The 26,086-nt window shown below is 36.8% G+C and overlaps 1 pseudogene across 1 annotated transcript; it reads right to left on the minus strand.

Annotated features, from left to right (window-relative positions):
* Nucleotides 1-4,402: 4,402 nt before the first annotated feature.
* On the minus strand, nucleotides 4,403-9,040 carry LOC149249291 (putative pentatricopeptide repeat-containing protein At3g13770, mitochondrial pseudogene; annotated as a pseudogene). The gene is made up of 3 exons (XR_016266747.1): nucleotides 6,208-9,040; nucleotides 5,837-5,888; nucleotides 4,403-5,370 (listed from the first exon to the last, which is right to left on the minus strand). The product of XR_016266747.1 is annotated as a putative pentatricopeptide repeat-containing protein At3g13770, mitochondrial pseudogene (transcript).
* Between the last annotated feature and the right edge of the window lie 17,046 nt (nucleotides 9,041-26,086).

Below are 26,086 nucleotides of genomic sequence, written 5' to 3' on the forward strand. Positions count from 1 at the left end.
AAGCTCCCTTGATGTAGAGAAACAATGGGTATTATTGCCCTATGTTGTTGATCATGTAATCCCATGACCCCCTCTATACAAATAAAATAACAAGTTGGAGAATGTTGGGTATGTGTTATTATTTTCTAAAAATGTGTCTAGCCTTGTTTCTTCCCGAATGAAATCACCCCAAATCTTCTCAACGATGGGTAGCTTCTCATGAGCACAAACACCTTGAACAATATGTTTCTAGGATGAAGATAACCCATTTAATGTTATGGGCATCAAGTCTCCATTCTCCATTTCACCTCAATAACAATTAGTTGATCTTCATAAAATAAGTAGCCACTATTTTTGTACTAATGTATGTGGCAATGTGCTTGTGCTTAGGATCATATGGGAGAAATATTCAATCTAATATAAAGTGATGAAGGCATCATACACATCTTGGGTTGACTTCTTCTTCACAAGGTGAAGGATCAAATGATCCTTTACATAATCAAGGATGATTCTTGATGCTAAGATATCTTGATGCCTATTACAAAGTACATAAGAAAGCAACTAAATCACATGTAGAAATTCAATTTCACAACATGATGACATATTCAATTCATTAATCTTTTATTTATCAACTAACTAAGCTCTTGGGAATTATTTGCATACATAGAACCAATCATGGTCTGTTTACCACTGCTCTTTATCTGTAATCTCAAAAGGCATATTCTATGGAAATTCAAAAACCAATTATTATTTTTTGTCAAGTTCTATGTGATCCTCCAGGCTTGCCCTGTGGCTTGAAGAGCCGCGACCCAAGGGCATCTAAACCGTCAAAGTCACCTGGGGATTACACCCGGCCTGGGCCACACCAACCCTTAGCTGACTAGATTTTTTAGCATGTCTCCTCCCCTAGCACAGGGCACAACCACCCCCCGTGAGGTTTGATCTTAGGTCGCCTTGTTGATTAGGCCCATCCTCAACCGGTTGTGTTAGTGGGACTTGATGAAATTCAAAAGCCATTAATCATTCACACTCTTCGAGTTTATATACAAGGAAGAGATCCAAAAAATCTAATTGCTCCAACATATGAAGGAACTTGAACTACTTCTTCGTTGATTCTTGGTTTTCCCAATTACAAAGCACTTTAAATTTTGAAATTGGTTCATTCATTGATGTGGCTAAAAACCAAATGTCCTCTTGTTGCCATGTTTCATTGTGGAATTGGTGTTTGTTGTCATGTTATCCCTCTAGTCTCTTTGCGCTCATCTTCTTTAGTTTTGCTAACTCCCTGTCTTGCTCATTCAAGCTCTAATGTGGCATGTGGTACTTTTGTAAAAGCCTTAATTCTCTACATTGCCTTGCTCTCCTTTGCAACACTACAAAGTGTGGGGGCTTTGTTGAATATATTACCTTTGCATTTGCTTTATGGTGAGTTCCATAAGTTATTATGTCGAACTTTCAAGCTCGTTTTCCTTTGTGTCATTTTCTTTGCATCTATTTACTCTACAACCATTTGCCTTGCCGCCATTTGCTTCACGACCTTTCCTCCACATCCACTTGCATTGCATTCGTTTTTCCACAACATTCTCTCTGGATCAATATGAAGTGTAGGAAACATTACTAAACCTTCATTCCTCTATACATTTTAGTGTTGCATCAATTACTCTATATTATATCCATTTTATGCAAAATGAAGGATCGTCTTGTGCTATGCATTTCGACATTTTCCTTTGCAAATGCATACCTCTACACTACATTTGCTTAGTTTAATTTGAGAGTTCTAAAGGCATTTTGAACTTTTTGTTATTTGTTTATGTTCCAAAATATATCTGAGTTATGGATTAGAATATATACATTACAACATTTCAAGCCTTGCATGCTCATACATCAAACACCAAAGGTTGGAATGTGAGCATTTTGCTCAAAATTTTTTGGACAAATTCTTCCTTTCCCTCATCTTTTCCTTCTTTGTATTGAGAGACACTCTATAGACTTTCAACATAGGGGAGATGTTAGGGGAGATGTTGTAGTGAAGAATGAAGCGTTGGAGGATCAATAAAAATAAAAGATATATCAAGTCAATTAAAAAACTAATAAAAATAAAAATGTGATAAAAATAGCAATAGAAATAATAAGCAGAGCTCAATTTAGTTTTGTTATATTGCAATTCTCTTTATTAATAAAATTATAAACAATTTATTTAGAAAACAATTCATAATATGCATATCACATTAAATATCAATAATGATATTTCATATTAGTAACCATGATATTTCATAATTTCATATTTTAATTTAGTTAATAATCATATAAAGACTTAACACTTACAATAAAGTATTTTTTGTAAGTGCTTTGTGTGAAGTATATGTATGTGGTTATATGTATTATGAGGAGGTTTAATCGAACTGGATATATATATATATATATATATATATATATATATATATATAGTAGGTATAAGTTATAGATCTATCTCACCATATAAATTAAAATAAAATAATGATGATCCATAATTTCATATTCAAATATAGTTAACAAACATATAAAAATTTAATACTTACAAACCTATTGTTCAAGGTGTTTGTGCTCATGAGAAGCTACCCATCATCACGAAGCTTTAGAGTCATTTCTTTCATGAAGAAACAAGGCTAGACACTTTCAACAAAATCGAAGGAGATCCAAAACTTTGCCCTCATTGAGAAATTGAGAAGAGCAAATAAGCAAGGAGGACCTAAGAGGGGTCAAAAGGAGGAGGATTTAGGTTCCTTGAACCAAGGAAAAAAAAAACTTAAGTCATGTGAAGTGCTTCATGTGCTACAAGATAGGGCACTATGCTTCTTAATTTCAAGACAAGAAAGGGAAGGATAAGTTACAATAGAAAAGGAAATTTACAAGGAGTGCAACAACTTTTGCTAGAGTAGATGAGCTTTCATCCAAGCTTGAGACAACTTTCTCCATAGTTTCATTCATTTCCACTAACATTGTCTCTAGTGTAGGATGGTATGTGGACAATGGATCTTTTAAACATATGACCTTCAATAATAAGTCATTCCACAAGCTTCAAGAGCAAGAGGCCTATATACAAGTGCAATTGGAAAACTAGGGTTTTCATTTTCAAAGAACGGTTATGTTTGTCATAATCCCCACATGGATATAAGTCCCAACATTTACCTAAACCAAGACAATGTCTTGCACATTTATCATAAGAGCTCATAGCACTAACCTCATATATTTTGTCAACAATATTTTTCCTTCCATAATGAGGGTGTCAATAATGTTGAAACTTTATAGGTTTATTTTCTTCAACTGCTTTATAGCATTCAATTTCCTCGTCTTAATATGCTTTGGTCTTGTTTCTATCTCAATTGGGGTTATTATACCACATTCACTCTTTCCTAATCCTTTTCCTTTGTATTCCATATATTGTAACAATTTGGAAACAATGCCTTTAATATCTTTCTCAAAGCTATCAATCATGCCACTTTCATGTTGGGGTTATTCTGCCACATTCATTCTTCTCTGATCCTTCTCCTTTGTATTCCATTTTTTGTATCAATTGGAACCAATGCCTTCGATAACTTTCTCAGAGCTACCAATCATGCCACTTTCAATGTTCACTTATATTCATATTTGATTTTAATTCTTCAATATTTGTTTATTGTTTGTGCATAGTTAGTTTGACGCTTCTTTTTTAATTCCTCAACACAACCTGTAGTTTTGCTATCATGCCATCTTGTGTTGTTAATTCCCTTTTCAAATTTGCGATTTTTATGTAATGAGTATTAGATTTAGATTTTGAGGTTTGTAACTCGCTCCTTCCTAGCCCTGACTTCGAGCAAAAGAAGTTTTTGAAATAATAGCAAAATCACTACAAACCAACCACACCGGCAAAATCTATGCAAAAAATCAACAACAAAAACAAAAATATTCCCTGGTTTTGATTCTGTATGAGGGGGTTATGGATATTTTAAGTTCAGCACCTACAACAACTTCTCTTGAGCCTATTTTTGTCACTTTCTATATATTTTTCAATCCCCAAACAACAGAATCTCTGCAAAAACAATTATAGTAGCAGAATCCTTGCAAAATTCTAAGCAATTTCAAAGAAAATAACCTCCATATGGCAAAGTTATGATCATAGAAATTTTATAAAGATGTTTAAGCCCCTTTCACTTTAGCACCAGGTGACCCATGTGACTATTTGTAAAAAATGGTTCAAATGACAAAAACTAATTGAATGACGATTGAACCCTTTACCTTTTACACAACATACCAATAACTCTACCAACTCCTCTAGCCACTTGTTTGTGGATCTAAGTTGCAAAAATATTATTTGATATTTTTCTACTCAACTCCATACAAAAAATAATAAAATTGGAGTCATAAAAACTTTTAACTCATGCCAGCAACTCAAGTGCAACCAGACTTCAAAAATTATTTCAATTTAATTAAAAATCAACTCTAATATTTGAAATACAAAAAATGACACAATATCGGTGACCTCTGCTCTATTTGTAACACAACCTTATGCAATTAATTTATGCTTTCTCTAGCATCCAAGGACAAAATTGTGCTACAGCTTTGACCTGTGCCTCACAAATTATGCCTGTAACTACACACAGCCTTAAGAATCTTCAGCATGAACATAATGCAGAGGCACAGTAGCAGTATTCCACAATGACATCTACCGAACAATGATGGTCTGCATGCTACTGCTTCGATTCTTACACCAGCACCTTGATAATCTTTACTAGCTCTGCCAAAGTTAGCTGGCTACTTAGCACAGCTACTAGCTTGTTGTACCATGACTCGTGAGTCATCCTTTCAATTGCCTAAGTCCCCTAAGATGTTGTCCACTTCCTCAATATTGCTTCTTGAGTTGCTATCAGAGCCACTATTTGCCCACTGTCAATCAACTGCTGGGTCTGCCAGAGAATTTTCCCACCATTTGTTGCACAGCGTAGTTCAAACATGACCTAGAGCATATCAAACCATGTCACAACTTTATTAAGCACTAGTGTTATTATGTGGGACATCAACAAACACAATTTGCAAGCCAAACAAAATGGTGATCCATTTTCAAACATGGCAATTTGAGTGGAGGCATGAACTCATTGCACTTAAAAGTTCAAACAAATAGCCTCCTTTGTTGAATCTAGAGTTCTACATTGACGGCGAATGTTGACAGGGAAATCTGTGGCAATTTGCAGATACAGCAACGATACGCAAATATCACATTACAACATTAATAAGCACCACCAACTTTCACATCTTCCAATCATCTTTTGAAATATCACCAGTCACAGTCACATAAGTTACACTCCACTCACGCTTGTGCTCACATTGCTAGTCCAGGTATTGCCATATGCTCTGATACTATGATGAACTTGTAACCTGAATGTAGAACATGCCACATTAAACCGACATTAAATAGACATAGACAAGTGCAAAAGATATATATTATGATCCCATTCTCCCTACATGCTTTTAATACAGAAGTGATTACAAATCCAATGTCCATGCACACACAACCTTTTTGGGTAAGGTTCAGGTTAGGGTTGTCCCTGACTCCGTAACCCATTTAACCTAGAGGCTAGGACCGGCTAGGATCACCTTAACCCACCAGGTCCACATATCTAACACACACTCTTCATATAGCCAGCCTATCACACACATAACTAATACATGTAGAGTTACACTACACACAAATGATCATCATTCACTATAACAAGTAGTTTACATACTTCCATAACTAATGTCTCCATAACATCAAGGTTCAAGAGAAAAGCACAAGAAATAATTCCAAAGAAACTCTAATAAGCATCAAATATGGAATGCAGAAATACTAGAATCATCTCACCGTAAGGCATAATCATCTATAGTCCATAATCTCTGCATGGTCCACCACGCTCCTACAAAAAATTCAAGTAATTCAACGTAATCAGCAGGAAGCCCCAGAAATATCAAGGACAGCAGGATACTGTACAGATATCAATGGCAGCAACATTAACAGAGAAGGCCTTATCCTCATTTAAGGAATCTTGCTTTAAAGTGCAGAAGTTCTAGAATATCTCAAAAGTATATTTAGGCCCTCAACTAGGTACCCTATGATGGTCATAAGGTAATAATGCATCGTTATTAGATGCAGTGCGCAACCTGGTTTAAAGCAAAAGAATACATTAGTTCTAACTTCTGAAAACACTACAGTTGACTGAAAGAGAAGAAAAGTACCTGGTCACTTGGGTACTAATGCAAGACTGATCATAATCACAAGCTTCTTGTTATGCAAGCTCATGTTGATTGGTATTTAGCATCACCAATAATCCCCACATGAACACTGTCCGTTTGAGAAATGATGGAAACGGATGCCATCCCTCACAACAATTTCACGTGCAGCAATCTTGGAAATGAACTTGATGGCAGAGTGGCAATCACCACAAACTCTAAGGTTTTTTATGACACGGATTGGTATCTCAGGGGAAATATTCATAAGTCCAAACACAACAGCAAGCTTCTCACTGTGGTAGCCAAGAATATGTTCCTTCTGCTCCTCCTCAACATCATGCAGTGCAAAGTCCTTGTCAGGCACATAACCTGCTTCCTTCATCTGCCCAGACAATCTGTCCAACTCTGCATAAATTTTGTGTGTTTGTGGGTGTGATCTGTCTCCAACTAGAAAAGCATACATCTTATTGTTCACCTCAATCCAGCTGCATCCTGGTGTCTTGACCACGCTCCTTTCTTTCATCATTTTCCGCACCTTTTCTACATCATCCCACCTGCCAGCTGCAGCATATATATTTGAAAGAAGCACAAAATGCCCAGCATTTTTAGAATCTGAATGGAAGAGGCAATCTGCCACACGTTCTCCTAGCTCTATATTGGAATGGATTCTACAGGCACCGAGCAAAGAAGCCCACACAGCAGCAGTGGGTTTTATTGGCATTTTACTTATTAAGTCATATGCCTCGTACAATTGCCCAGAACGGCCAAGGAGGTCAGCCATGCAGCAATAGTGCTCAACAGCCGGTGTAATGCAATAAAATTGACTCATGCGATTGAAGTGCCGCCAGCCATGATCTAGAAGGCCTGCATGGCAACAGGCTGATAGAACGCCAACAAAGGTAACATGATTTGGCTGCATACTGGTGTGTTCCATTTTCTCAAAGAGCTGCAGTGCCTCCTTGCCAAACCCATGCATGGCATATCCTACAATTATTGCATTCCACGAGACTATGTCTGGTGCAGGCATTTTGTCGAACACATTCTGTGCAACTTCTATGCTCCCACATTTAGCATACATATCTACAAGTGCATTTCCAACAAAGGTATCAGACTCAAACCCAATTTTAATTACATATTCATGAACAGCCTTGCCGTATTCAAGAGCTGCCAAATTCGCACATGCTGAGAGGACACTGGCAAAAGTGACAGTGTTTGGCTTCACACCTGTCAAGTGCATTTTATGAAAGAGCTGCAATGCCTCATTGAAATGCCCGTTTTGCGCATATCCAGCAATCATAGAATTCCATGAGATCACGCCTCTTTCAGGCATTTCATTAAAGAGCTCCAGGGCTTCCTCAACATGGCCATTCTGCACATACCCTGTAATCATTGTATTCCATGAGATCATGTCCCGTTCAGGCATTTTCTGAAACAGCTCCATGGCTTCATCAACTAGCCCATTCTGTGCATAACCCACAATCATTTGATTCCAGGAAACCACATCTCGATAAGGCATTTCCTGAAAAAGCTTCATGGCCTCATTGACAAGCCCAGCCTGCACATACCCTGCAATCATAGCATTCCATGCAAACACATCTCGTTCGGGCGTTTTCTGAAAGAACTTTAGAGCTTCCCCAACAGCCCCAATCTGTGCATATCCTACAATCATGGTATTCCATGAAACCCTATTGGGCTCAGGCATTTCCTGGAAGATCTCCAGAGCCTCCTCAATAAGTCCATTCTGTGTATACCCCGCAATCATGGTATTCCATGAGACCACATCTCGTTCAGGAGTTTGGTCAAACACTTTGCGTGCATTTTCTAGGCTCCCGCATTTGAAATACATATCTCCAAGGGCACTCGCCACAAACTTATCACACTGAAATCCACTTCTGATTATGTTTTGGTGGAGCTCCATGCCATAATCCAGAGCCGCCAAACTGGCACACGCTGGCAAAACACTGGCGTAAGTGAAGTCATCTGGATCAATGCCTGTTCGTTGCATTTGGCAAAAGAGTGTCAAGGCCTCCTGAGCTTGTCCATGCCTGGAATAGGCTCCGATCATGGCAGTCCACGACACCACATTTCTTCGTTCAGACATTTCTTCCAACACATGGCGAGCATCCACCAGGTTGCTGACGCACTTGCCGTACATTACCACAAGTTTGGTTTCTAAAGAAGCATTAGGCTTAAATCCACTTATAATGATATGGGCATGGACTAGTTTGGCCTCTGGCAAGGCATTCATGTTAATGCAATCTCGCAAGAGAGAAGTATAAGTAGAGGAGTCTAATTGGTGTTGTTGGTTCACAATATTATGCAAACTCCAGAGCACCTCTTTCATCCGGCCCTGCTTATAGGGTATTTTCAACAGTTGGCCATTATTGTTATTACTTTCCAGCATCTCACCATTATGGTTATGAATCTGAAGAGCAGGACTAATGCTCATGAAATTGGGTTTGGTAGCGTGAAGAAGAAGAAGCATAGGATTCTTGATCTTGTGATCGCATGACAGTGGTTTTGCCATTGCCATTTGGTGGTGTTGAAAAAATGCATCATCGTCATAAAAATTCTATGAACAAGGAAACAGAAACATCAGATTCAGTAACAAATGTATTACCGTGGAGGAAAAAGTGGCCACGATTCCAACTGATATGAGACATCTCTCAGAGTCGTGTTGATATCCAAACTCCTTAATGGCGGACTGGTGTGCAAAGACAAATTTTCATTCAGTTCAGTTCATTTAGATCTGTTCTGCCTCTCAGTGGTTAATTTTAGTCTTCTCCAACTCGGCCCTTTAATGGCGGTGAGTTTTTGGTCTCTTGGCAGGCTCTGATTTTTATGCTTTCCAATTTTGGCTGGAGCTCATTTTGGTGTTAATTTCTACGGTTTCTATGTTTAGTCTCATATATGAGGATCAGCTGTGTTTTTGAGTTTTGGTTGGAGCTCATTTTGGTATTAATTGTGATGTTAATTTCGCTCTTAAATCTCATATATTTGAGGAACTCTGGTATAATGTTTTGTTTATATTTCTGATATAAATACAATTATTGCTTTTTTCGAAAAAAAATAACCATGAAAGTTAAAATGGACGTACATAGACTACATTACCACCCAAACCCAAAGAGAGTAAAATATCTCGCGTGATCGTTAGAAGATTGTCATGTTAATTGGACTAATTTGGTAAATTTCTATGAATCTTAATTGCCCCTTACGGCTTTTGGTTTATAATGCTTTGGCCGGCCATCACCTACTCCAATGGAGATTTGAGAACCACTTGAAGCAGAAGCAGGGGTTAAATTTGACGCCCGTATATTTGTATTTAGCTTTTTTACCTGTAAAATATGTTTTAATTTCAAATCTCCATGTCATATGCAACTTGCCATTAATTTTTAAAAACGTCAATATGACGAGCATATTTAAAAATTAAAAGTTTTAAAATTTTTTATTTTATAAATTTTATATATATATATATATTTAACCTTACGGTATATATAATCCACCTGGCACCCGTAAGTTAAAACTTAAAGTGATTGAATATGGACCGGTTCGAGCCTCGAGGTACTGGAACTTGGATTCAAGAGGACGAAGGAGATCGTCGGCGTCGTGGGACTCCCTGCGCGTCTTTGACCGCATCTCCTTTAGACGATCCTGTACATGGGTCCCTTCGCGGTGTTGACCACATCTCCTTTGGGTGATCATACCTGTACCGCAATCGTCACACTGAATGGTGTCGCAAAGGGTCCTTGATTCGCAGCATAAACGCTAGGCTGGGCTGTTTCAGTCACCTAACAGAGGGTGGAGCGATTCGCCCGGTAAAAATGAGTTGCAGAGAAAAGTACAAAATCCAACGAATAATATATAGTGCTCACCTGAACTTATAACATTATATATATTTATTGTCTTTCAACTTAGACAGCTTTTATTGCTGTGTTCCGTCATGTCAATCAGATAAAGACGTCATAAATAATATAGTTTAAAAAATAAACTCACTCATGCAAGCCTAATCAAGCGTCTTTAAATATATCGCAGCATAAACGCTGGGCTGGGCTGTTTCAGTCACCTAACAGAGGGTGGAGCGATTCGCCCGGTAAAAATGAGTTGCAGAGAAAAGTACAAAATCCAACCAATAATATATACTGCTCACCTGAACTTATAACATTATACATATTTATTGTCTTTCAACTTAGACAGCTTTTATTGCTGTGTACAGAATGGTTAATGTTCCGTCATGTCAAGCAGATAAAGACGTCAGAAATAATATAGTTTAAAAAATGAACTCACTCATGCAACCCTAATCAAGCGTCTTTAAATATATCGCAGCATAAACGCTGGGCTGGGCTGTTTCAGTCACTTGACAGAGGGTGGAGCGATTCGCCCGGTAGAAATGAGTTGCAGAGAAAAGCAACCGGCTGCACGGAAAGGATTCCTTCCAGCTTCCTCCAATATAAACCTAAGAAAAGGTCTGTGGTCACCTGAAGAGGATCAGAAGCTTCTCTCTTATCTAAACGACAGACTCACGCCGGGCTGCTCCTGGACCTCCGTCGCCAAGCAGGCTGGTGAACACCCACGTCCATCTAAAATTTAATTATTTATTTCTATTCGATTCGATTCAATTCAAAGGAGTACCTTATAATATGATGTTTATTTTTCTGGTCGATTATGTAGTATCATTTCTAACTATAGAATATTAGTGTAAATCTGCTATAATTTTATATTTATTGCATATTTCGAGATTAGAATATGTAAGAGATACAAATGAGATAAAAAATAACAATAATTTTCTATATAAACATCAGACTATTTTCCATTATATCTAATTTAAATCTTTTTGTATATGATTCTTATATTAAGTTTTTTTCATATATATGTAATTTAATTGTCATTTATAAATGCTACATTTCATTTATATAAGAAAAAAAAAATGTTCAGCGAGTATTTATTTAAACATGTCACTAAAATTCTCTCTCAGATAAAACTAGAAACTCTTTTGCAACCAGAAACTAGGAGTTCCCCTTAAAAAGACGGGGTGAGATGGGATATTGAATGGAGCAAAGTTATTCTGATTGCTCGCAAAATCCATAACCAGTTGCAAAAGTCCATTTGTTTATATTGAAAAAAATCATAAATTTAACCTTAGATATATCGGCTGTTGTTAAATTCAACTGATTCAACATTTTGATAATAGAGATAATCCAAATTCTCTATTCTAAGTTCAGCTTTTGAGAAGCCATTTGTTATTAGGTTTTTTTTATTGTTAAAACTCTCTCTTGAGATAAGAAGTGAAAGATTATTTGAAAGTTATATTGATTTCTCCTCTTTAATATTGATAATCAGTAAATTAAAATTATATGATGATTAATCAAAAGTGTAAGGTAGAAAAAAGTTTATAACTTTATGTTGAAAAAAAATCATCAATTCAAAATCAGATGTATGGGTTGTGGTTAAATTCAACTGAGTTAATCCTCGATGGGGTGAGGTCTTTGTAACACATGGAAGAGGAGCCTTATTTGTGAATACGGGTGGAGTGAGGTGAGGGACAGTCTTTCCGGTCACTTCATCAAAGTGTATGTAATGGGAGGAGTAATATCAACACGTTAGAAACTCGTGTGAGGATTGACATCGCATTGGAGTTTGGGGGTGACGAACGATTAAGGCGTGGAAAGATGAGGGAGCTCAGCATGCATATCCGCGCTCTATTTTGGTGTTGGACCTTTTGGTGGCCTCCTGGGGGAAATGAAAGCGCAGGAGGTTATTTGGTAGGAGTGGTTTGTGTGTAGTCGTCATGGACATTTGCTGGAGCAGTGTGTCAAGCTAGACCCTATTACAAAGCTTCTTTGTTATTTTAGGTAAATTTGACGCCCGTATACGCACATGTTATTTATCTAAATTTATAGATGCCTCTAAATTTGGCTTTCTAGAAATTTGTGATAAGGAGGGGCTTGTTCACAAGCATGAATTACTATTTGTAGCAATTCCACATGCATATGTTGATTGTGTTGATATACAAAAACAATCATGGAAACTTGTACAAATAAATTTTAAAAGTCATATGATGGGCAGTTTAAAAATAAAAACGTCATAAAAAAATTCCTTGACGGGTAGGGTCACCCGTCAAATTTAACCCCTGAGCAGAAGGGATGGTAATTGGACCTGCATCATACATTTTTCCGGTCTCCAAAGTATATGAAGAGGGTATTTTGATCAACTCACCTATTTTAAAATGTCTAGTCTGCAGGTCATTTGGGAAAATCACAATATTGTATTAGAATTCCACATGAATTTCAAAATAACTATTTATTAGTTTAATGTTTTTAAGAAGGTTCATTAAATTTAGGTGTGTAATATGTCTAAAATTCCACATGAATCTCAAAATAACTATTTATCAGTTTATTATTTTTAAGAAGGTTTATTAAATTTAGCTTGGTAATATGTATTAAAAAAATTAAATAGAAGGATCAAATAGATTTCTAAACAAAATATGTGATTTTATTTAAGTAGTTATAATTTCAAGTGGAGAGAGATAAAGTATATATATTTCTATAAATTTTAATAATTAAATAGTTTCCAGAAGTGGGTTTAAATTTTAACAATCAAATAGTTTCAAGAGGTGGGTTATTAGAGTAACTTTATTAGAGTGCTTACGATTTATATGACGTGGGGTTATTAAAGTGACTTCCTAGAGTTCGATTTAATAAGGGGGGTAGGGCACCCCTCTTTCAAATATATAGTGGCAGGAAAATCAAATTCATGTATGTAAAAGGAGGGTAAGGCTGGTGGTAGTGGGTCCTCCTCAAATCTTCCCACTTTAGGTGTGAAATGGCAAGCCAACTTGAAAGGAAAATGTATTCCTAAAGCACCCCAAAACCTTAAATGTCTAGAAGAACACCGTAAGCTAATGAAAGACCAGGCATTTATATGCGAGTTTATTGGAGGTTGGCCTATAGAGAAGGAGTTGGAATGCTGGATTCTATGGAAATAGCAACCTAAGGGAGAAATTGACCTAAGATTGGGACCAAAGGGATTCTTGCAAGATAAGGCTAGGGTTTTCAAGGGTGGACCTTACTTCTACAATAATGTTGGTTTATATATTTGACATTGGGAAGAATGCTTCAATCAGGATAAAGAATAGTTTATGTCTGCTCCTGTGTGGGTAAGATTATATGCCCTACTTATTGAATTTTGGCTTCTAGAAATTTTGGAGGGTATTGGAAATGTTCTGGGTAGTTTTGTAAAAGTGTTTGAGGTGACTCAGAGAGGTAGAAATATGTCTTATGCTTGCCTCTATGTCTACATGAATATTTCCCAACCCCTGTCGGAATCTATTGATCTTGATTAGTGAGAAGAAATTTGGTCTCAACCACTAGAATATGAGCATGTTCATTTTCCGTGTCGTCTTTTCCATGAACACAACCATTTATTTAGAGATTGTCTAAGCAAGAAAAAAGATCAGGAGAGTGTTGGATAAGTGGAGAATGAGGGTTTTACCAAAGTTACCCTGTGAAGGCAGAATAATAGAGTTAAAAATATTCCAGCTCAAACAAAACTTGAGGAGAAAATTGTTTTTCAATCTTTAGAAGAAATGGAGGAAAACCCAAGTACAAATGTCCTCAATGGTGTTTTGATGTTGGAACAATCCTCGAATCTAGAGCAAGCAAAGCAACCTCAAAAGCAGAAAACATCGAAGGATGAAGCGGACGGGGGTTCCTCCGAGAATTTCCTTGATTTTTCAGGTATTGAGGAGGTGGTTCAACTTACCAAGCAACACTATAGATTTCTTTTAAAGGAAGAAAGTACTTTGGTTATCATCATTTTGGATTGGGGAGAAAAAGATTTGAATTAAATAAAGAACAATGGGAGCAGTATGCAAAGGTGTACACTAAATGGAAATCGCGACAATGGTAGACTTGTCAAAGTGGGCAGGGGCTTCATTCGATGTAGGAATTAAAAGAGAAAGGTAAAAATCTCGTAATTAATGACTTGGCAAAAGACCCTAAGTGTAAGGGATGGAAGTCAAAGCGTGAATTGTTGCAGGATGTTGGCGAGGAATCGGTAAATTTTAGGCAAGCAATTATGATCCCATATTTGTTCTCATCATCTCAAAAATCTCAACAATGAAAATCCTAATGTGGAATGTGCGGGGCCTAAATAGTATAGGGAAACAACGACATTTATGGGATAGAATAAAAAAGGAGACACTGTTGATGGTCCTTTTACAAGAAACAAAACTTCTATGGAGTAAGTTGTCAGTTGTCTACGATTTTTGCTTGAAATAATGTCAATTTATGTCCATCAATGCCCAAGGTAGTTCGGGTGGACTGGCTATCCTTTGGAATCTAAATGAAGTTGTCTTTCAGGATTGGCTGGTGAGTCCTTGAATCTTGACTCGACGTTTTTGCTACGTGGAAAGAAAGGACCTAGTGGCATTGACAGTAGTATATGGACCACCAATTTTAGGGGAAAAACCAATTTTTTTGGAACAAATCCAATTTCATCAACATATATTTGCAAATTCCTTATGGATCTTAGGTGGATATTTCAATCTCATTAGATCTTAGTTTGAAAATGTTATGAAACCAACTCACAAAAAGATAGAAAAGATAGATCAACACCTTAGAAATAAGCCTCTTCGAGGGGGAAACCTCCTTTACATTACACAAATGAACAATTTTAGATGATACAAATGATAAGACTTCCTTTCTATACATACGAGTCTGAGGAGTCATAATATAATCAGAGCCGACATAACAATAATAATGTAAGGGAACAATAATAACAATAGTGGGCTTATATGGGGCACAATGGTAATAATATGGGGACTACATGGGTACAACAATATAATAACGGGGTTGTACTAATAAACAATAAGGGGTTACACTAGTAGTATAGGGGCCTAACATGCCCCTCTCCTTCAAAAAGTGTTGTCCTCAATGCTTGAGTAGTTATTGACGCTTCTTTATAAAATTCTTGTCCTCCCATGTGGAATCTTTAGTGAGTAAGTTCTTCCACTTGATGAGATACTCTGAAATTGATCGATTTCGTAGCTGTTGGGTTCTTGTTTCTGTGATTGCTCCAGGTTCCAATATGATTTTTCCTTCCTCTTCAAGTTCTGGCAATATTGTTTGAATTGGGATATTCTACAACTTTTGAATGAGTGGCCAAACTTCTTCATCCTTCTTCCATTCATCCCTTGCTTCTTTTATCCAATCTCGTTGGATAATAGAAATAGCATAAAACAATGCTTCGACATCCTCATCCTTTCTTGAGAGTGCATCTGCAACAAAATTTTGCTTCCTTTTTCTATAGATGATGTCAAAGTCATAACCCAACATATTTGTGACCCATTTTTTCTGTTCTTCTAAAGATAATATTTGTTCTAAAAAGTATTTAAGACTATCATGATCCATTTTTACCTTGAAGTGTCTTCCCATTGGGTAAGGTCGCCATTTCTTAAGTGCATGTAGTATTGCCAACATTTCCTTCTCATAAATAGCTTGCTTGAGATGTAGCCATAAAAATACCCAATCACCTACATCAAAACATTTTTCACTGCGATGTTGATCTACCTGTTGTTTCATTCGATTCTGCACCAAAGTGGCGTTATCCTTTAAAAGTTGGAGAACTTGTTGTTGATGCTCGATGTGACCTTTCACTACTTGAACCTTTTTCTTCTTGATATGTCCTTCTATCTTTAGAGTTTGAGGAGTGGTAATTTCTTCCAATGCTTTACAAGATATGGTCGGATTCATTTCTTGATGCTCGATGTGATCTTTCACTTCTTGAACATTTTTCTTCTTGATATGTCCTTCTATCTTGATAGTTTGAGGAGTGGTAATTCTAGCTAATGCATTACAAGATATGGTTGGATTCATTTCTTCTTTCTCGATGTGATCTTTCACTTCTTGAACCTTTTTATTCTTGATATGTCCTTCTATCTTGAGAGTTTGAGGAGTGATAATTCTTGCCAATGCTTTACAAGATATGGTCAGATTCATTTCTTCTTTCTCTGGGGTTGGTTCCTGGTGTATATCCTCTTCTTTTGATGTTTCTTGATCCTTTTCTTCCTCCTCTTCATAATCTATGTAAAATAATTTCTTCTTAGCACACTTATGACCTTTAGTGCATTTGCTATCACAATTGTAACAAATCCCTTTTTCTTTTTTTTCTTCCAATTGTTGTGGTGTCACCCTTGTAGGTTGTGGAAGGCTAGGAGAAACAACACTTCCATGTTTATAGTTGTGAGGGGTAGAATTCCTTGTTTCCATAAAATTGCTTTCCACTTCTCTTGCCAACTTGAATGCCTTCTCCAATGAATCAGGTTCCCAAAGATGAACCTCATGTTGAATGTTATCCTTTAAAGTCCCTATGGAGACATCAATTCTCTGCTTCTCTAGAATATCATTTTCCCTTACATCCAATTTTTGAAAGTCCTCAATGTGCTCTGCCATTGAACACTTTTGTTTGAGATTTATCAATTGGCTAAAGAAGGTGTTTCTCTTTGTATCCTCATAATGTGCTATCATTTCCTCCGTGAAAATTGACCACGTGACAAGTGGTTTACGAGAACAAAACCCTTTATACCATAAAAATTGATTAAGTTCTAAATAATTAGATGCAATACATACTTTTTGTAACAGTGGTACACCATGTAGATCAAAATATTTCTCCATCTGTAGTATCCAATTTATCGGATCCTTGCCATCAAACTTCCTCATCTCACTTTTTCTTTATTTTAGGAGCTCAATCTTGAAACGACTGTAACTCTGTAATTTCAAATCTTCCAATTCTAAAATCATGACCTGAAGTAGTCCTCTGTGTCCTCTTTCCAATGCCACTAGTCTGATCAAAATTGGATTCTCCAAGAAAGAGTTATGCACAATCTCCCAAGATGACCGATTATACACCTTTTCAGAATAGCGAAATTGTATGACGTGCCACGTGTCACTGTTTTGACCTTCGGATGTGAAAAGTACATACAAAAAATTGCAGTTCGTCCTCTTTTTGTAACTTCTTACGAAATTTCAATTTGATGCTTAGAGAGAAAGTTATGAAGATTTTCCCAAGGTCACCTGTTAAGATGTAATCGGGAGTCTGCAAAAACCCTAACTTCCTCAGATCATATATCCGAAAATATAGCGAGACAAGATCTAAAATTCAGACCCGAGGTTCAAACTGATTTCTTCTCAAATGGGTTTTTTTTGTAGATTCTGAAAATTCGTAGCGGAAACGTTATAGCTAAAATTCCACAATGACCTGTTTTAGATGAAATTCTGGAGCTTGCAAAAACTATAACTTCCTCAAATCATATCTCTGAAAATATAGTGAGAAAAGCTCTGAAATTCAAATCCGAGGTTCAGTGATATTTTGTCTCAAATGGGTTTTCTTTTTAGCTTCTGAAACGTCGTAAAAAAAGGTTATAGCGAAAATTCCACGATGACTTGTTTGGAGTAGCGAAAACCCTAGAATCCAAAGCTCTGATACCAAATGTTATGAAACCAGCTCATAAAAATATAGAAAAGATAGATCAACGCCTTAGAAATAAGCCTCTTTGAGGGGGCAACCTCCTTTACATTACACAAATGAACAATTCTTAGATGATACAAATGATAAGACCTTCTTTCTATATATAGGAGTCTAAGGGGTCATAATATAATCAGAGCAGACATAACAATAATAATGTAAGGGCACAATAATAACAATAGTGGGCTTCTATGGGGCACAATAGTAACAATATGGGGACTACATGGGTACAACATTATAATAAGGGGGTTGTACTAATAACAATAAGGGGTTACAATAGTAGTATAGGGGCCTAACAGAAGAAAAAAGTGGGGTTACGAAAGTTGGGCCATGTCTCTATCTTGTTTGAAGATTTTATAGAAAGATTGAAATTAGTGGACATGTCCACCATTTCTTGGAACAACAGAAGAGGTGGTTGCAATCAAGTAATTAGTCGTTTAGATCATATTTTTGTATCGGATCAGGTGTTGCACAAAGACATTTCTGTCAAAGCAACCATTCTTCCTTATCTTGGCTCAAACTATTGGTTGGCCATATTAGAAATTGATTTAAAGCACCAAAGAATTGACCATTTCACTTTAAAAGCTTCTAGATAAAGGAACAAGGATTCTTAGATAAGTTGAAAGGTTGGTGGGAAGAGATTATAGTGACTAGTAAAAATAATATGCATGCTTTCCAGTTGAAACATAAGGCATTGAGAGCTCAAATCAAATTGTGGAATAAAAAAGAATTTGGAAATATTTTCGAAGAAAAATCCAAATTGGAGGTGCAAATTTATGAGCTACAATAGCATATGATTCTTGAAGGGAAAAAGCTAGAGTTAATTATTGAGGAAGGAATAACCTTACATAAATTGGAACAACGAAGACAACAAGAAGAAATCCTATGGAGGTAGAATTCCTAAGTCCAATGGCTGAAAAAGGGTGAACACAACTAAAAGAAAAATCATAATTCTATGTTGCAATGTCATTATAATAACAAGAATTTCACCCTTTTGGGGACAGATGGTGATCGAAAACTCCTTCAATTGGATACAGAGCACAAATTTGTGGATTACAATCATCATATTCTATCAAAACCCTCTTTCAACGTGCAATCTCATATCAATAAGATTCTCAAGAGTATTCCTAGAGTTACCATCGAAGAGCAAAATTTGGCATTGATAAGACTTATTTCCTTCCAAGAGGTCAAGATGATGGTCATGGAAATGTCATGTAATAAATCATCGAGACCTGACGGATTCACTTTGGATTTTTACCAAGCTTGTTGGTCTTTCCTTGGACAAGAGATATATGAGCTGGTGGAAGAATCTAAACAAGCATCGTGGCTTTGGAGTGGTCTTTATGTTACCTTCATCACCTTGGTTCCAAAATCGGGACAAATAGAAGATCCTACTGGTTTTCACCCTATAGTGTTGTGTAATGTCTTATACAAAGTGATATCTATAGTTATGGTTAAGTGCCTCAAATCTTTACTCTAAATTCTTATTTCACCATAGCAGTCTGGTTTCATTGAAGGAAGACAAATCTCCGATGGGATTTTTACAACTTAGGAAATCATTCATTATTTGAAAACATTGAAGAAACCATGTATGATGATAAAGTTGGATATGTCTAAATCCTATGATAGAGTCAGTTGGGATTATCTGTTATAGTTTTTGGATGCTTTTGGGTTTTCTTGGCATTGGATCTCCTAGATTTTTTCTCTTATTTCCTTCCATTTTTCCTCAATTCTAGTTAACGATTCTTTGTCTCCCACATTTAAATCGTCTCGACAATTGATACAGGGTGACCCCCTTTCCCCCTTCTTATTTATATTGGCTATGGAAGGCCTTGGAAGATTTTTCTCCCATTCTTGTTCACAAGGTAACATTAAAATTTTGTGGTTATATGGTGAAGATCTACTGATCATCCATCAGCAATTCGTTGATGATGTCTACTTGTTTGGTCTTCCCAACCCTAAGGAATCTAAAGGAATTCAACTAATATTACAGACCTTTTATGGCAACCTCTCGTACTTTTATTAATAAGGAGAAGATCAATATTTTATTTTTTAACCATAAGGAATCTATTCTATCCTAAGTGTATTGCATGTTGGAAATATCTACTAACAAAAACATCCACTAGGCTAAAAAACTGAACTTTTCAAGCTCTAAATTTTGCGGGCAGGTTGATTCTCACCAAGGTTTTTTTGGAATCTCTCCCGATGTTTCAAATAGTTGTTATGCCAACTCCTAAGACAACATCTTGCAAGTTAAAATCATTGTGGTGTGATTTCCTTTGGATAGGCTCCAATAAACCCAAGTGATGGTCAGTAATATGTTGGTAGAAACTTGCTAAACCCAAATTGTCTGGAGGATTGGTTTACAATACCCTGAATTACTAAGAAAATTGTTTGGAGCCAAACTATGGTGGCTACGGTTGAAAGGAGGAAACGAGTTATGGGAACAAATTTGGTTACAAAAATATGCTCCATTGAGGACACAAGAGGAGAGATTGTGTTACAATTCAACCATTAGTGGCTTCAACTTATGGATGTGGGCACAAGAACATAAAGGAATAGTTCAACAATATGCCTTCTAGGAAATCAAGGGAGAAGAGATGGCTAGCTTTTGGGAGGAAGCATGGAAACATATGCCACGATTGAAGGAAAAAGACAATCTTCATGACCTTCAATCTTTTACAACCAATTTGGGCACAATCAAGGTATCTGATTATTGGATATCTATAGAGGGCACTAGATTTTAGAGAGTATGGAGGACTAAGTCGGATTGTCCTACTTCTCTACAAGAATTTCCTTGGTAAGATTTGCACCAGGAGTTAAGCGACAAGATGATTAGATGTTATAATGAATGTGACACTCTTAGATGGGGTAGACTTCCTCTACATGATTTTTTCTTAAAAGAGGCATATTTGATTATCATGGATCATTTGAATATCGAGAAGGAGAAATTTGGAATTGGATTTGGTCAGACATATGGTAGAAAAAATTCATAACTTTTCTATGGTTAATTGCATGCCGCAAATTTCTAACCTGGGATAGATTTCGAAAGAAAGGCTATGAAGGACCCTCTTTATGCTTCCTTTGTATTCAAGCATAGGAGGATGCAGACCACCTATTTCTTTCATGTACATTCGCCTTATAGGTATGGGATATTCTCCAAAACATCTATGGTAAAGTTCGATTCAATCATGCAAATCTTTCTTTGATGTTGGATCAATGGAAATTGGTAAAGTTTAAGAATCCTATAATTAACAGGGCATGGAACCGTGTAATGGGATTTATATTATGGAATTTGTGGAAGGAACATAATGGCAAGATTTCCAGTAAAAAAAGAGAACATTTATGGTGATCATATATTTGATCCTCTCAAATATAAGGGAAATACTCCTAACTATTCAATGGTATTCCACTAACTAGGAGGTGGATGAGATTGTTATGAAACCAGCTCAAGAAAAGATAGAAAAGATAGATCAACACCTTAGAATTCAGCCTCTTCGAGGGGGCAACCTCCTTTACATTACATAAATGAACAATTCTTGGATGATTCAAATGACAAAACCTCCTTTCTATATATAGGAGTCTAAGGAGTCACAATATAACCCAGCCGACCTAACAATAATAATATAAAGCCACAAAAATAACAATAGAGGGATTCTATGGGGCACAGTAATAACAATATGGGGATAATAGGGGCACAACAATATTAATAAGGGATGCAACTACAATAGTAATGGGGTAATCACTAGTATTATAGGGACCCAACATGCCCCTCTCCTTCAAAAAAGTGTTGTCCTCAACGCTTGAGTAGTTCTGGATACTTCTATAAAATTCTCATCCTCCCATGTGGAATCTTCAGCGGATAAGTTCTTCCACTTGATAAGATACTCTGAAATTGATCGATTTCGTAGCTGTCGAGTTCTTGTTTCTGTGACTGCTTCTGGTTCCAATATAATTTTTCCTTCCTCGTCAAGTTCTGGCAATATTGTTTGAACTGGGAGCTTGTCGCCTATAACCTTCTTTAAACATGAAACATGGAAAACTGGGTGCAATCGAGAAGCTGCAGGAAGCTCCAATTTGTATGCCATAGTACCAATCTTTTGCAACACCTTGTACGGACCATAATACTTTGGTGATAATTTATTATCCTTCTTAGCTTGCTTGAGGGACATTTGCTTATATGGTTGTAGCCGTAGGAATACCCAATCACCTACATCAAAACTTCTTTCACTGCGATGTTGATCTGCCTGTTGTTTCATTCTATTCTGTGCCAACACGAGGTTATCCTTTAAGAGTTGGAGGACTTGTTGTTGATGTTCGATGTGATGTTCCACTGCTTGAACCTTAGAATTTTCTCTTAAATATGATGTGATGGATGGTGGTTGATACCCATAAAGTGCCATAAATGGGGTCATTTTTGTTGCTGTATGGAAGGAAGTGTTATACCACCATTCAGCCAGAGGCAACCATTTGACCCATTGTGTCTGTTTATCAGATACAAAGCAACGAAGATATCCTTCCAAACATTTGTTTACTATCTCAGTTTTCCCATCAGATTGAGGATGATAAGATGAGCTATGAGCTAACTGAGTACCAAGACAAGAAAATAATTCTGTCCAAAAATTTCCAGTGAAAATGGGATCTCTGTCACTTACAATAATCTTTGGGTTTCCATGTAGCTTTTGAATTGTTTCCATAAATGCAGTAGAAACTGTACTGGCTTTAAATGGATGTGATAATGCACAAAAGTGTGCATACTTGGTAAGTCTGTCAACTACCACCATGATGACACTCTTTCCCTCAGACTTGGGTAAACCTGTGATAAAATCCATTGAAACCTCCTCCCAACGTTGGCTTGGAATGGATAAAGGTTGTAATAGACCCGGTGTCTTAATTGTTTCAACTTTATTTTGTTGGCAAACCAAACATTCCGCCACAAACTTTTGAATATCTGATTTAAGGCCATCCCAAAAAATTCCTTCTTAACCCTGTGGTAAGTTTTTAAAAATCCTGAGTGCCCTCCTAAGGGAGAAGTGTGCAATTCCATAAGAATCTTTTGTTTTAGCTGGGAATTCTTACAGAGGTATAAGCGATCTTTGTACCATAACGAATCATTTTTCCAGCTAAATGTATCAGACGTACTGGAATCTTGTTGTAGCTTTCGAATAAGTGCCCACACTTCTTCGTCATTCTTCCATTCCTCCCTTGCTTCGTTTATCCAATCTGGTTGGATAATAGAAATGGCACACAACAATGCTTCCACATCCTCATCCTTTCTTGAGAGTGCATCTGCCACCACATTTTGCTTCCCTTTTTTGTAGATGATTTCAAAGTCATAACCCAACATCTTTGTGACCCACTTTTGTTGCTCTTCAGAGGATAATCTTTGTTCTAAAAAGTATTTAAGGCTATCATGATCCGTTTTTACCTTGAAGTGTCTTCCCATTAGGTAGGGTCGCCATTTCTTAAGTGCATGGAGTATTGCCAACATTTCCTTCTCATAAATAGCTTTGTGTAAAAACTTTCCCTTGATTGGACGACTTTCAAAAGCAATGGGTCTTTCATCTTGCATTAAAACAACACCAATTCCATTTCCTGAAGCATCACATTCCACAATAAAGGTTTTTGTGAAGTCCGGTGTAGCTAAGACCGGTGCTTGGCACATTGCCTCTTTAAGATGTTCGAAGGCCTTTGTTGCTTCTGGAGTCCATGAAAATGCATCTTTCTTCAATAATGTTGTTAGAGGTGCTGCTATTCTCCCATAATTCTTAACAAACTTGCGATAATACCCTGTCAACCCGAGAAATCCTCGCAGATGCTTTATGGATGTGGGGATTTTCCATTCCTTAATGGCTTTAATTTTGCTAGGGTCTACCTTAACTCCTTCATGAGATACAATATGACCCAGATATTCCACCTCTTGTACTCCAAAGAAACATTTGGATCTTTTTGCATATAATTGTTTCTCCTCCAATAGTTGTAGCACCCTGTCAACATGTTCAACATGATCCTTCCAAGACTTGCTGTAGATTAGTATATCATCAAAAAATACTAACACAAATTTTCTAAGGAATGGTTTGAAAATGGAATTCATCAAACCTTGAAATGTTGAAGGTGCATTGGTAAGGCCAAAAGGCATGACCAAAAATTCATAATGACCCTCATGAGTTCTAAATGCTGTTTTTGGAATGTCTTCAATCTTCATTCTGATTTGATGATATCCTGAACGAAGATCCAACTTGGTGAAGTAAATTGATCCATGCAATTCATCCAGTAATTCATCAATGACAGGAATGGGAAACTTATCTTTAATAGTGAGCTTGTTGAGCTCCCTATAATCTGGACACATGCGCCATGATCCATCCTTCTTGTGCACCAATACTACTGGAGCAGAGAAAGAACTTTGACTCGGTTGAATTATACCAGCCTCTAGCATTTCTGCAACCATACGTTCAATTTCACTCTTTTGGGCATAGGGATATCTGTACGGCCTGATGTTTGGAGGAACACTTCCTGGAATCAGATGAATAGCATGATCATGATCACGAATAGGTGGGAGACCTTTGGGAGTCTCAAATACCTTGGAATGATTGTCCAAGACTTTTTGGAGATCTGGAGAAATAGATGATTCCAATGTGGAAACATCTAGCGAACATAATTGTGCAATTACACCTCTTTGTTCCTTTTTTAGAAGCTTTGTCATACCATTAGAGCTGATTATCTTTCCTGGTTTCCCTGCAATACCCCTTAATTCAACTTCCTTTCCTTCCACAGAAAATTTCATGAAAAGTTCTTGAAAATTAAAAGCTATTGTACCCAAGGATTGTAGCCATTGGACTCCTAGTACAACATCAGCACCTCCCATTGGAATGGAAAGCATTGGGCTAGTCAATACATATTCTCCCATGGATAGCTTGATATTATGGCACTTTCCAGAGCAATTTATTGTTCCTCCATTTGCAACCATCACTTGACACTCTGGTGCTGGATATAGGAAGCAATTCAATTCTTTTGCTACCTTACAATGAATAAAATTGTGGGTACTTCCTGAATCAATCAACACTATTACCTTTTTCTTCTTGATTTGTCCTTCTATCTTGATGGTTTGAGGAGTGGTAATTCCTGCCAATGCATTACAAGATATGGTCGGATTCATTTCTTCTTTATCTAGGCTTTGTTCCTGGAGTATATCCTCTTCTTTTGACCTTTCTTGCTCCTTTTCTTCTTCCTCTTCACAATCTATGTAGAATAATTTCTTCTCAGCACACTTATGACCTTTAGTGTATTTGCTATCACAACTGTAACAAAGCCCTTTTGCTCTTTTTTCTTCCAATTGTTGTGGTGTCAACCTTATAGGTTGTGGAAGACTAGGGGCAACAACACTTCCATCTTTATAGTTGTGAGTGGTATGCTTCCTGGTTGCCATAATTTTGCTTTCCATTTTTCTTGCTAACCTGAATGCCTTCTCTAATGAATCAGGTTCCCAAAGGCGAACATCATGTTGGATATTATCCTTTAAAGTCCCTATGAACACATCAATCCTATGCTCCTCTGGAATATTTTTTACCCTTATGTTCAATTTTTGGAACTCCTCAATGTGCTCCATTATTGAACCCTTTTGTTTGAGACTTATCAATTGGCTAAAAAAAGTGTTGCTTTTTGTATCCTCATAATGTGCTATCAATTCTTCCGTAAAAATTGCCCAAGTGATAATTTTTTTACGAGAGCAAAGCCATTGATACCATACAAACTGATTTGGTTCCAAATATAAAGTTGCAATACGTACCTTTTGTGTGTTTTGCACATTATTGAGATCGAAAAATTGCTCCATCTGTAATATCCATGTTGCGGGATCCTTGCCATCAAACTTCCTCATATCGATGTTTTGAATATGGTAGGTCTTTGATCCCACATTAGAGTCTAATAAATCATGATTAACATTTCTTTTGTTCGCATCATGAGTTTCCTTTACTACCTTTTCACCATTAGTAAGTATTTCTTGTAGAAAATTTGTCAAATCTGTCTTCAAATCTGCCATGTCTGTCTTCAAATTTGTCTTCAAATATGCCATGTCTCTCTTCAAATCTATATTCAAATCGTCCATCTTAGCTTCCACGCCCTTTATCTTAGATTCCACGCCATTTATCTTAGCTTCTGTTAGCTTTTGTGAGAGTGACATTTGTTGCACTTGTTCTTGTAATTTTGATATATCATGTAGCATTTCTTCCCCTTCTTCATGAGTCATGCTAGAGCTTTCAGGTTGCTTACTAGGTGTTTGCATTTTCTTTCCTCGGGGCATCAGTTACTGATAATAATGCTCTACTATGCCCTTTGAATTCCTTCAAAATAAATTTTCAAACCAAGC

The sequence above is a fragment of the Pinus tabuliformis genome, chromosome 7, assembly GCF_031772625.1.
Source record: "Pinus tabuliformis cultivar Carrire ecotype Pingquan chromosome 7, CPIR1, whole genome shotgun sequence".
Classification (NCBI taxonomy): domain Eukaryota; kingdom Viridiplantae; phylum Streptophyta; class Pinopsida; order Pinales; family Pinaceae; genus Pinus; species Pinus tabuliformis.